We start from the raw sequence: 10922 nt of genomic DNA on the forward strand, positions 1-10922 counted from the left end.
GACCCCTAAAGCTTCTCATCATCTTTAATATTTTTATAATTCATTCTCCTAGAATTAGGTACAAAGTAAAGACATATAACTGCAGTAACAGAAAAGGAGTCTCTGAAGAGTAAAATATACCTAGCTTAGGATATCTCATTTTCAGACTTGTTGCCTATATCTCCTTTTAGTGGGATCATTTTGCTGTACTACTCATAGCTAGTATATGAGTCTCTCTTTACAGTTGACTACATGGACCTACAGTGAAATGTCCTGGTTCCTCTGACCATCACCACCCTTATTTTCTGAATCTTAGGACTTCTCAGCCTTGAAACAGCTTGTTGGCTCTGAGCTGGGTATTTGTTTACTTGGTGTTTTCCTTCTTCTGAGAATTCTCATCCAGGACTGTCTGTTCTATATTCACTGGCTCCCTGCTCTCTGTGCTCCCAGGCCCCTCACTGATTATTCACTTGCACGGTTTCCCTTCATGGCTCATTTTTTTCATGTGTTTCATGATGTTCATGTCAGTATACTTAAAATCAGGCCTGGTATTTCTGGAATCTTTCTAACAAAACTTTGTTTACTTTTTCCTTTCTTCTTTCTCTCCTTGTTTGATCATCTGTGCCTTTTCCTATAGTTTGATTCCAGCAACAAATGCAGAAAATTTACCAACGCAGTTTAAAATTTTCCCATTGGATTACTGGAAACTTACTTCTTGTTCAAGGTCTTCTTCTTCTTCTTCTTGTTCAAGGAGGTGTCATTTTCCATGTGATATCTCTTGGTTTCTGAAGCTTCCTCATACCAGAACAAAACATGCTCTGGTGTGGGGCAAAATTTCTGAAATGGCCTCCTCCTGCCAAAGATGTCCTGGCCTAATTTTCCAAACCTGCGAATATGATGATGGATAATGTTTGTGATTTTGTGTACACTATATGGCACAGTTGCCCTTAAAATGAGGTTATCCAGGTGGGCTTGATATAATCACGTGAGTCCTTCAAAGTAGAGGCGGGGCGTGCTCAGAGAGATTTGGAGTGCGACAGCTGCCGCTATGGAGATGAAGGGACAGGAGGAGGAATGTGGGCGGCCAGACAAGCCAACAGGAGATGGAGACCTTTGTCCACCAACCAAGAACCACAAGGAACTAAATTGGTCAACAACCTGAATGAGTTTTGAAACCCAGTCTTCCTCAGAGCCTGCAGATGAGAGCCCCCCATTTGGCGCTACCTACCTACCCCGAGCAGAGAGCCCAGTTACACTGTGCTCAGAACTCTGACCTACTGAAACTGTGACATAATAAATTAGTGTTGCTTGAAGCTGGAAAATTTGTGGTAATTTGTTACACAACAAGAGAAAAGTAATATTCCCAGCTGTTGTGCTGTGTGGTGCTTCTCTCCTCCTGTTTCTGGATCTAGTACCTACAGACACGGGATCTTTGGGTTCATTGAGTTAAGTCTGTACAAACCATAATATTTCCTGAATACCAAGGTTAGGGGAAGCTTCTAATTAATGTTTTAGATAATGTTAATTTATGGGATATAGGTTTCCAGTTACGGAAGGAATAGATCACAGGAATAAAAGGCATAGCATAGGAAGTACAGTCAATAGTATTGTAATAGTGTTGGATGATGACAGATGGTGGTTACACTGATGGTGAACATAACACAGGAACAAAGAAGTTGGATCACTATGTTTTACTCTTGAAACTAATGTAACGTTGTGGGTCAACCATACTGAAATAAATAACGAATTTAAGAATTGCAAACCAAAAATAAATAACGAATTTAGAATTGCAATATTGCCTTATTCAAAGAGAACTGGAAACAACTTGGCACAGAGTTTCCGTTACTCAGTTACCAGTAACTGAAATCTCCACATTAGCAAATTATGCCTAAACTCACTTAACGATACACTGTGAGAAGGAGGAGTGTGGAAAGTGGATGTGAATAACATTGACACAATCATGTGAAAAGTGAGTCTCTTCTCTCTCTCTCTCTCTCTCTCTCTCTCTTTAAAGTCTATTTATTTATTTTGAGAAAGAGTAGAGAAGAGAGAGAATCCCAAGCAGGCTCTATACTGTCAGCCAGGAGCCCAACAAGGGGCTGGATCCCATGAACCCTGAGATCATGATCAGAGTGGAAATCAAGAGTCAGATGATTAACTGAGCCACCCAGGTGTCCCCAAAAGTGAATCTCCTAATGCAATTTTAAAAGTAAATAAAAATGAGTAATGACAATTTGCAAAAGTAAAAGGAGGCTAGACTAGAGCAGAATCAGAAATATTGTAGACAAGTTGATGGATAAATTCTGAGAATTTGATTCAAACTACTTATAAAATAGCCACTGCCTTTAGAGGTAAAGGGAATTAGGTTGGAAAGGAAAAAAAATTATGTATTTAGACAATCTCCAGGCAATATTCTATGTTATGTTTTTCCTTTCTGCCTCCATACAAAGTGAGGGATAAACTAGGAAACTGTAGATAAGTTGTATTTTTACTCTGATATTTGCACCTGTGAATATCAAACACATATTAAAAGAAGAATAAGATTAAAGATAAAAGAAAGTTAGCTGTAAGAGACTACCACATCAGATTGCGCTGAAGCTTTTTGAAACTCTCAAAAGGATATTACCTAAAAAAGTCAATAAAATATAGGTTCAAATGCTTTGTTTATGAATAAAGTTGGAAGTATTCAATTTGGAGGGCAGCTACAGTGAAAAAGATCTAGAGATGTCAAAGAATCAAGTCTTAAATTTATCAATTTGGTGATTTTTAACTGTTTTCGTTTCTATAGATCTGTCTCAGAATGGCATATCATTTGTGTATCAAAAATTGTCATTATGGGGGCGCCTGGGTGGCTCAGTTGGTTAAGCGGCCGACTTCGGCTCAGGTCATGCTCTCGCGGTCTGTGAGTTCAAGCCCTGCGTCGGGCTCTGTGCTGACAGCTCAGAGCCTGGAGCCTGTTTCGGATTCTGTGTCTCCCTCTCTCTGACCCTCCCCTGTTCATGCTCTGTCTCTCTCTGTCTCAAAAATAAATAAATGTTAAAAAAAAAAATTGTCATTATGTAAGCAAACTTCTTTTTATAGAATATAATAATGTGTTGGTGTAGCAACATTCGTGGCCTGGGCCTAGCAAGTACAAAGAATAGTAGAAGCTATTTATGAAATCAGGGACTTGAAAACTTCAGACTACTACAGAAATTAAGGATTGTGTTCAAACATTTCCCTGCTGCCTGGCAAAGTCAAGTTGTGATGGCTTCTAAAAATAAATCTCTGGGTGGGTGTCCCCAGGTAGGAACTGTGGTGGTTCCACATCAATTCTTTGGGCTGTACAATGAATGAGAGCTCCGGAGATTGCTGACTTGGGCTGGGGGCTAAGGGAGGGGATGAGAGGGCCACTGGAACCTGAAATCTGACTACTAGTGAGTCAGGAGAGGTGGGGAAGTGGGAAGGAGGAGAGCATTCCAGGTAGGGAAAACAGAGAGGAAATGCAGGCAGCTCATGCTACTTTTTTCAGGGGACAGTGATGTTTCCAACTATGATGAAGACGATACCTTTATTTTCCCACATTTCCTAAGTAAAATGTCTGTGTCTCTTCTCTTATGGTATTTTCAAAACAGCTTGTTGAGGTTTAGAAGGCAGGAGTTTATTATCCTGGTTTTAAAGATGAAGAAATCAAGGTCCCAAGGGGACTAAGTGGCTCTCCCACAGTTAATCACAACTGACCACCTGACACCAGCTGCAGGCAGACATGTGTGCCATGTACGTATGTTTTACAATATCTGCATTTTTTTACATGTTAAGTTACTTAACTGACATCCTTAGGTATTCTCATTAAGGTCATCTCCATTTGGAAGTAAGGAAATGAACATCAGGATTTACATAATTTATCCAAACTCACCCCAGCTGGTAACTATGAGAGCTAACTTTAAAAATGCCTCCATTGCCTAGCCTGCCCCTTGGCTGAAATGATGAAAGACCTATCTGAGTGACAGAGCAAGCCCCAAATAATTCTCATCTTCCTGAGTTAGTCAGCCGCATGGACAAACCAAGGCAACTTAAATCTGTTCCACTGTGGGTTTCCGTCCTACATCACCGTGTCCAACATTGGAAGCTGCCTGTGATTCGCTGTGACAAGCATCAAAGTACTATGTCATCTGTGCTGTGTATATTTCAATGGCCTAACAGCCATGGGCGAACATTTGCTAATAGAACATTAAATATACATCTGCTTATTGTGTCAAAGGAGAGTTTCTTCAAAAAAATTTTAGGGGGAAGATAAGAGAAATGAGAGATATCTTGACAGATGATGGGGGAAATAGGGAAGGGGGAGCGTGGGGGTGATGGTTACAGGAATATGGAGAAACTTGGAGGAATGCCCAGAATTTGGAGTGGGAGCTAGGGAGGGAGACACAGGGAAAATAAGGGAGGCGATAAAGACAGCCTCAAAGTGTAAGGAGGCCTTGAATGTCAGGACAGGAAGTTTGAAATTGATGATGGAGGTGTGGAGGAGACAGAAGAGACATACAGGAAAGCAGGGAGTGATGCTGCATCGGGAGCTTGGGAGGCCTGCCACAGGCATAGGGAGGCTGGGACTTCGGGGAAGGAAGAATTGCAAGGGGAGGGAGAATTTCCAACTCTCATGTGCCTCACAGATACATTTTTTAAAAACACAATAAGGACTATAATGAGGAAATAAATGTCATAAAAATGTTTGATAGCAGATGGGACATAGAAACCCGAAGAAATGCCAATACCTCCAGCCAAGGGCAATAAGGGAAAGAGTTTGGTCTAGCTGACCTCGAAGCTCCGTTCCAGCCTTGCAGAGACTGTAATTCTACGCTTTGGTTCAATTTATTGAATTCCACTCACGGTTATTTGCCAGCTACCGCCTATGTAGAAAACACTACGCAGAGTGTGGTGGTGGAGGATGGGGTTGAAGGCAATCATTTAATTTCCCTCATCTGAAGGAGATGTGTGCATCCTGGGGAGAAGGTCTTGTAAACTATAATGCACTCCAGAATGAGTAAATGAGCTCAGAAGATTATATATGCAATGGAAGCCAAGAGGAGAAGGTGGACAAACTTCATCATCTATGCATGTGACAGATTTAGGGACTGGCAGAGAAAGGTGAAGCCACTTACTAAGCAGCAGTAAAATTTGTCTAAAAGGGGTAAGAAAAATGCTCTGGGAATGATAATTTTGGAGGCAGAATTTTAAGATGATCCCCCGTGAAACTCACTCTTGTATAACTCCCTGTCCCTGAATACAGCTGGGACCTGTGATGTGCTTCTAGCCAATAGACTATGTCAGGGGTGGTTAATACCACTCCCTGATTAGATTATGTTATATAGTAAATAAAGTAATTATCATGCATTTGAAGAAGTGAGTTGCCATTTGTGAGATTTCTGCTTGGCAAGGAACTATGGGGTCTCAAGGAGCTGAGAGCATTTTCCAGCCGGCAGTCAACAAGAAAGCAGGACCTCAGTCCTCCAACTGTAAGGGACGTTAGTCTGCCAACAAATAGCAGAGCTTGGAAAAGGACCCTGAACTTGAGAAAGGAAAGCAGCATGGAGGACACCAGATTGTAGTCTTATGAGACCCTGAGCAGAGGATCCAGCTAAGGCATGTCTGGATTCCAGACCAACAGAAATGATGAGATAATAAAGGAATGTTCTCTAAATCACTAAGTTTGTGATAATTTGTTACACAGCAGTAAAAAAACTAATAGTCCAAGCTATCATGTGTGGCTGAAGCTCTGAGGACATGTTGGGAGTCAGTGGGAAAAAGGCTCAAAAGATTGTTTGGGATGAGATAATTTAGCCTGGTCCAAATTAGAATTTAGGCAATGAACGGAATCTGGTTCAAATGAGAACTAAATTAAATTCCAGTAGGTGGGACAATGTTGGGGGATGCTGTGTGAGCCACCATGTTCTGTGGTAATGACAGTGGCATGGTCTGGGGAATAAGTGGAAGGATAAGCTAGAGAAGCAGATAGCAATCAGCCCATACTATCTTTCCAGCATTTGTCTGGAATGTGGCTGCCAATTTGCAGCCATTGTGATTACTTATTCTGCGGCTATACCATTCTCTTTGCAATGTATGTGTCAAATCACTAAGTTGTACACACAAAAATAATATAACATAGTATGTTAATTATATATCAATTTTAATAAAAGGCCCGAGCACATGCAATTAGAAGGCACAAGGCAGGGGCACCTGGATGGCTTAGTTGGTTAAGCATCAGACTTCAGCTCAGGTCAAGATCTCCCAGTTCATGAGTTCAAGCCCTGCATGGGGCTGTTTTGACAGCTCAGAGCCTGGAGCCTGCTTTGGATGCTGGGATTCTATGTCTCCCTCTCTCTCTGCACCTCCTCCCCACCCCCCACACTCTGTCTCTCTCTCTCTAAAATAAGCAAAAACAAAAAACAAACAAAAAAAGAAGGCACAAAGCAGGAGTGAATTTAAACAGAACTGCCGTGGAATTCTAGAAGTAGGAGATGAATAGAAGCCTTAAATACATCTCTCCTTATTTACTTATATAATGAGTATAGTTAGTAACTCCACTAACAAATCGATCAATACTATGGAAAGAGTGGATTGTTAAACCTCAGCAATCATGAGAAGACTTTCTTAATCTGAGCTGTAATTTTATGGAATCACAACTGTCAGAGATGAGAAGTACTTTTCCAATCATTAAAAGATGAAGAATTAAGACCCAAAGAGGAGACAGTAATTGTCCTATCTCCCAGAGTCATTCAATGATAGGCCAGATACAATCTGCACCCCTTCTACCACCAGACACTCAGGTATGGGATGCACAAATGAAGGAGGAAGGATTCGTTTAAAGATGTCAACTATTAGGAATTGAAAGGGGCCAACTTGGGGCGCCTGGGTGGCGCAGTCGGTTATGCGTCCGACTTCAGCCAGGTCCGTGAGTTTGAGCCCCGCGTCAGGCTCTGGGCTGATGGCTCGGAGCCTGGAGCCTGTTTCCGATTCTGTGTCTCCCTCTCTCTCTGCCCCTCCCCCGTTCATGCTCTGTCTCTCTCTGTCCCCAAAATAAATAAAAAACGTTGAAAAAAAAAATTAAAAAAAAAAAAAAAAAAAAGAAAGGGGCCAACTTTGCCTTCTGAATTTATATGCAAATCTAACAGTTGCCCAAACACTGCCACGGCTACTAGAGCATCGCATCTGTTATGAGCACAGTCACCTCTCTGACAGCTGTTCTTCTTGATTGCTTCCACTCCCATTTATTTGTTTAATATGTTTATTGCATAGCGTTGTACCTTTCCCTTTAGAAAAGCACAGCTAATAGCAGGCTCAAGTTCCTATTTTAAACTCTTAAAATTGGGAAATGCCATCCCTCCTTCTCTTTCAAGTCTACTCTCTTCTCCAGGGGCATAGATAACTCTCATGGTCTTCCTCTCAATTTCAAGTAGATGTTAGAAATAATAATATTCTAAATACTTAAATTTTAATGGCTCTCCAGACCCAGAGGTCCAGGTCTGTATCACTGGACAAATAGTTGAGATGGCAGTTGAGGACATGATATAGCTCAGAGCCAACCCGCATAGGCACTCTAACTAAGACAAAGTCTGTTATTTTCCCTGAAATTCTTCCCTAGGGAGGACAGACATGAAGGGAGAAGGAGAGAAGAAAGAGGAGCATGGCAGAAAAGGAAGAAAGACACAGTAAATAAATATTGGGAGAAGAGAAAAGAAAGGGAGCATATAATGTTAAGCCTAAGATTTTTTTCCTGACTCATTAACATTAAAAGCAGTTTATCAAACTGTGTGTGCACCCAGACATATTTTCCTGGATTGGAATGCTGTGGCCAGTCCAGTCCTACAACCACCCACCCGTTAAACACAAACTGATGTCCTGGAAGGAGGTCAGTGACTATCTCAAAATGAAGTGAAGTCCCTGTAGCCAGGATAACTGAGTAGAGAGAACCCTTTGCGTTCTTCTGTAGAGACTGTCGAAGGCCTCACCTTATAGGAAATGACAAATAGCCACACTCTGTAATAGCAGAATTGCCCCTGGGAGACATTCCTGGGAAAGAGCATAAAACCACAATCAAATGACCGTGCTGCTTCCCATGTTAAGTACACAGCAAATGGTTCACGTGTGGGCTTTGGACAGAAGTCTAACTCTCCAGATAGATGACTGTGTTGTCGGTGCCCCTAATGACTTCACTGGCCTTGACATGTGAGGAAGCAGGACATGTACCCATTAGAGGCAAATTTTTATTAGAGTGGCCATTCCAGGGATTATTAGCAACTTGTAAAGAATGCAATTACCACTTAAGCTGTATTCAGCTGAATACATTTTAACTCTAATTGAAAACAAATGTATGCTTAACTGTATGGTTGGTTAAGCCTCATGATTGTGACTGTTATCTTATTATTTGCCATTAATTAAAACAGCATGTGCTGGGATTTATTTGCAATTATGCAGTTGCAATTTGATGAAGGCTCAAAACAGACGTCTCTGTTTATTGTTTGCTTTGCAGCAACCAGCTCAACATGAGCCACTGTGATTTTTGCCACAAACTTTTAAGATCTATTGACATGATGAGAGAAGCAATACAGGTGCAATTTTGTTTCCATTATTTTTAAGGAACATTTAAAACTCAGCAAAACTCTTGTTACTCTTATGTAACAGGAAGGCCATTGATAGCTATGGCCACCTGAACAGTTTAATCTTGATGACTTTCAGAAGAAATCAGTTTCTAGCTTCTTTTGATCATTAAGAGGAGTATCTAGGGCTTTGAGCTTCTTTGAATATTGTGTCTGTTTTTAACCACATGCAATCCTCAAGGACCTCATAGTATTTTTTTTTTCTTTTGCCTCAGATTGGATGTTTCATCTCAATGTGCTAGGAAATTTGATTTTAGGAGAATTTGATCTAATTACATAACTTGCCTTCTGAGAATGCTTTTCAAGGCCTAGATTTGAAAATAAGAGACCTGGCTCTCGCTCCCTAGTTTGCTGTGGTATCAGGAAGTGACTTCATACCTCTGGACTTCAGTTTTGCCCTCCTATAAAACTAGTATAACAAACCTGATCTTATCTACCTAGCAGGGATATTTTGAGACCACAGAAGATGACAGCAGTGGAAGGGTTTAAGTCTGTAATGAATATTCCAGAGGTCAGGATCATAAGGATGAGATGAGAGTTTTCTTCCTCCTACAGGCCCATGAGGTTGGTCTCCACTGAATGCAACAAGGTCTCCACACTTATTAGATGTTCAATAAATGTTTTCTGGAATGCAGCCATGGTTTCACGGTGTCCTGTGATGGCCAGTGGTCATCATGATGCATGTAGGGCAGGCATACAGAAATGAATTTCAACCACAGGTGGTGGGGGGGATTTATATAGTTTGAAGGAAAGTTCCCAGTCTTTGAGATGACGAGCGGTTGGAGTACCTCCTGGAGAATGTACTCTTCGAGTGTCTTTTGTTTGTTTGTTATTGTTGGTTTTGTTTTTCACTTGCTCTTCCATTGGCTTTCCTTGATCCTCCTTCTGTGACCAGCTAAGGTTTTTTTTCTGGGCATCACTCTGTTTCAAATTTTTTGTGAGCATCATCCCTTGTTGTCAATTTAAGGTATATATCTGGGCTTCTGGATGCTTAGTTAAATCCAAACATACCCCATACATTGTATGTTCCAACAACCATACAATATGATAATGGGAGATGTTAACCCAAGGGGAAGTGCCTAGAAGAAGGACAAGCTAAGCCTCGGAGAGGACAGAGGTCAGGATTCCAGACTCTGAAATAATCCTCTATAATAAGATTCTGACAGAGAAGGGGGAAATGCCATGTGATTCCAGGAAAACACACTTGAAGAAATCAAAACTAGTTGAATATCAAGTGGTTGAAGAATTACCATTTATAAAGCAACTACCAAATAAGCATGGAATACAGATCTGGTCTTTGTCTATGTATCCATCAGATGTGGCCTTTGTCTATCTTCCCACCTTGGTTTATCGGCCCCTCTCAGCACTCTTTACTCACTAGATTCATTTATTCTGCATGCAAATCATCTGGAATTTTCCATGCTCTGAACATGCAGTGTTTTTAGGCCTTTGTACCTTTTTACATGCTGTTGCCTATGCTTGGACTATCGCTCTCCTGGCTCCACCTCAGGGGTGGTGGTATAATTGAAGGTCTGCCTCTTCCACACAAGCCCCTTGAGAGCTGGAGCCTGTCTTCTTTGTTTCTATATTTTCAAAACTCAGGTGCTGGCACAGAGTGTGCATTGACTGGATATATGTATAGAATACTGGTGTCCAATAGAGCATTCAGCGGTGATGGGCATGTTCTATATCTGTGTTGTCCAATCCAATAGCCACAAGCCAGGGGAATCAAATCAAGGAAGAGGGGATGAACTTCTTTGACTCGGCTGCAGAAGCCGTCCGAATATGAGACGATGCTCCAAGGCCCCTTTTCTGGGTGGAGTCATCATGCCTTTGGCACAATCATTTCTACAAGGCCAGGGAAGGTACAGGGCAGCCAGAGAGACAGAGCATGTCTGGGTCGGGGAAGAAAAAGAGCACTGCAGGGTCACCAGCTGGAACAAACTGAAACTGAACACAGCTGGAGGTCATGCTACATGCTTTCCAGATGCCTCCTTGGAACCGGCTCCTATTATATCTCTGCAAAGGAGGTGCTTGAAATAAAACTGAAATCACCACAGTTCGATGGTCATAGAAGTATGATTCTCTAGAACCATAGTGTCGTGCTGGGTGGGTACCTCAGTAGTGATCACCCACGGGGGTTCCTTACAGCTTCAGAAAATCCATGAGTTCCCTGAATTACATGTAAACCCTGTGCCTGTATTTTCCAGAAAGATGGCTCTTATCATTCACAAAAATTTCTATGAGGTTTATAAATCCAAAAAGATTTGGAACTGCTGTGGTATTTCACATCCCTCCTACCATGTCCCA

Source organism: Panthera uncia (genome assembly GCF_023721935.1).
Source record: "Panthera uncia isolate 11264 chromosome A3 unlocalized genomic scaffold, Puncia_PCG_1.0 HiC_scaffold_12, whole genome shotgun sequence".
Taxonomy (NCBI): Eukaryota; Metazoa; Chordata; class Mammalia; order Carnivora; family Felidae; genus Panthera; species Panthera uncia.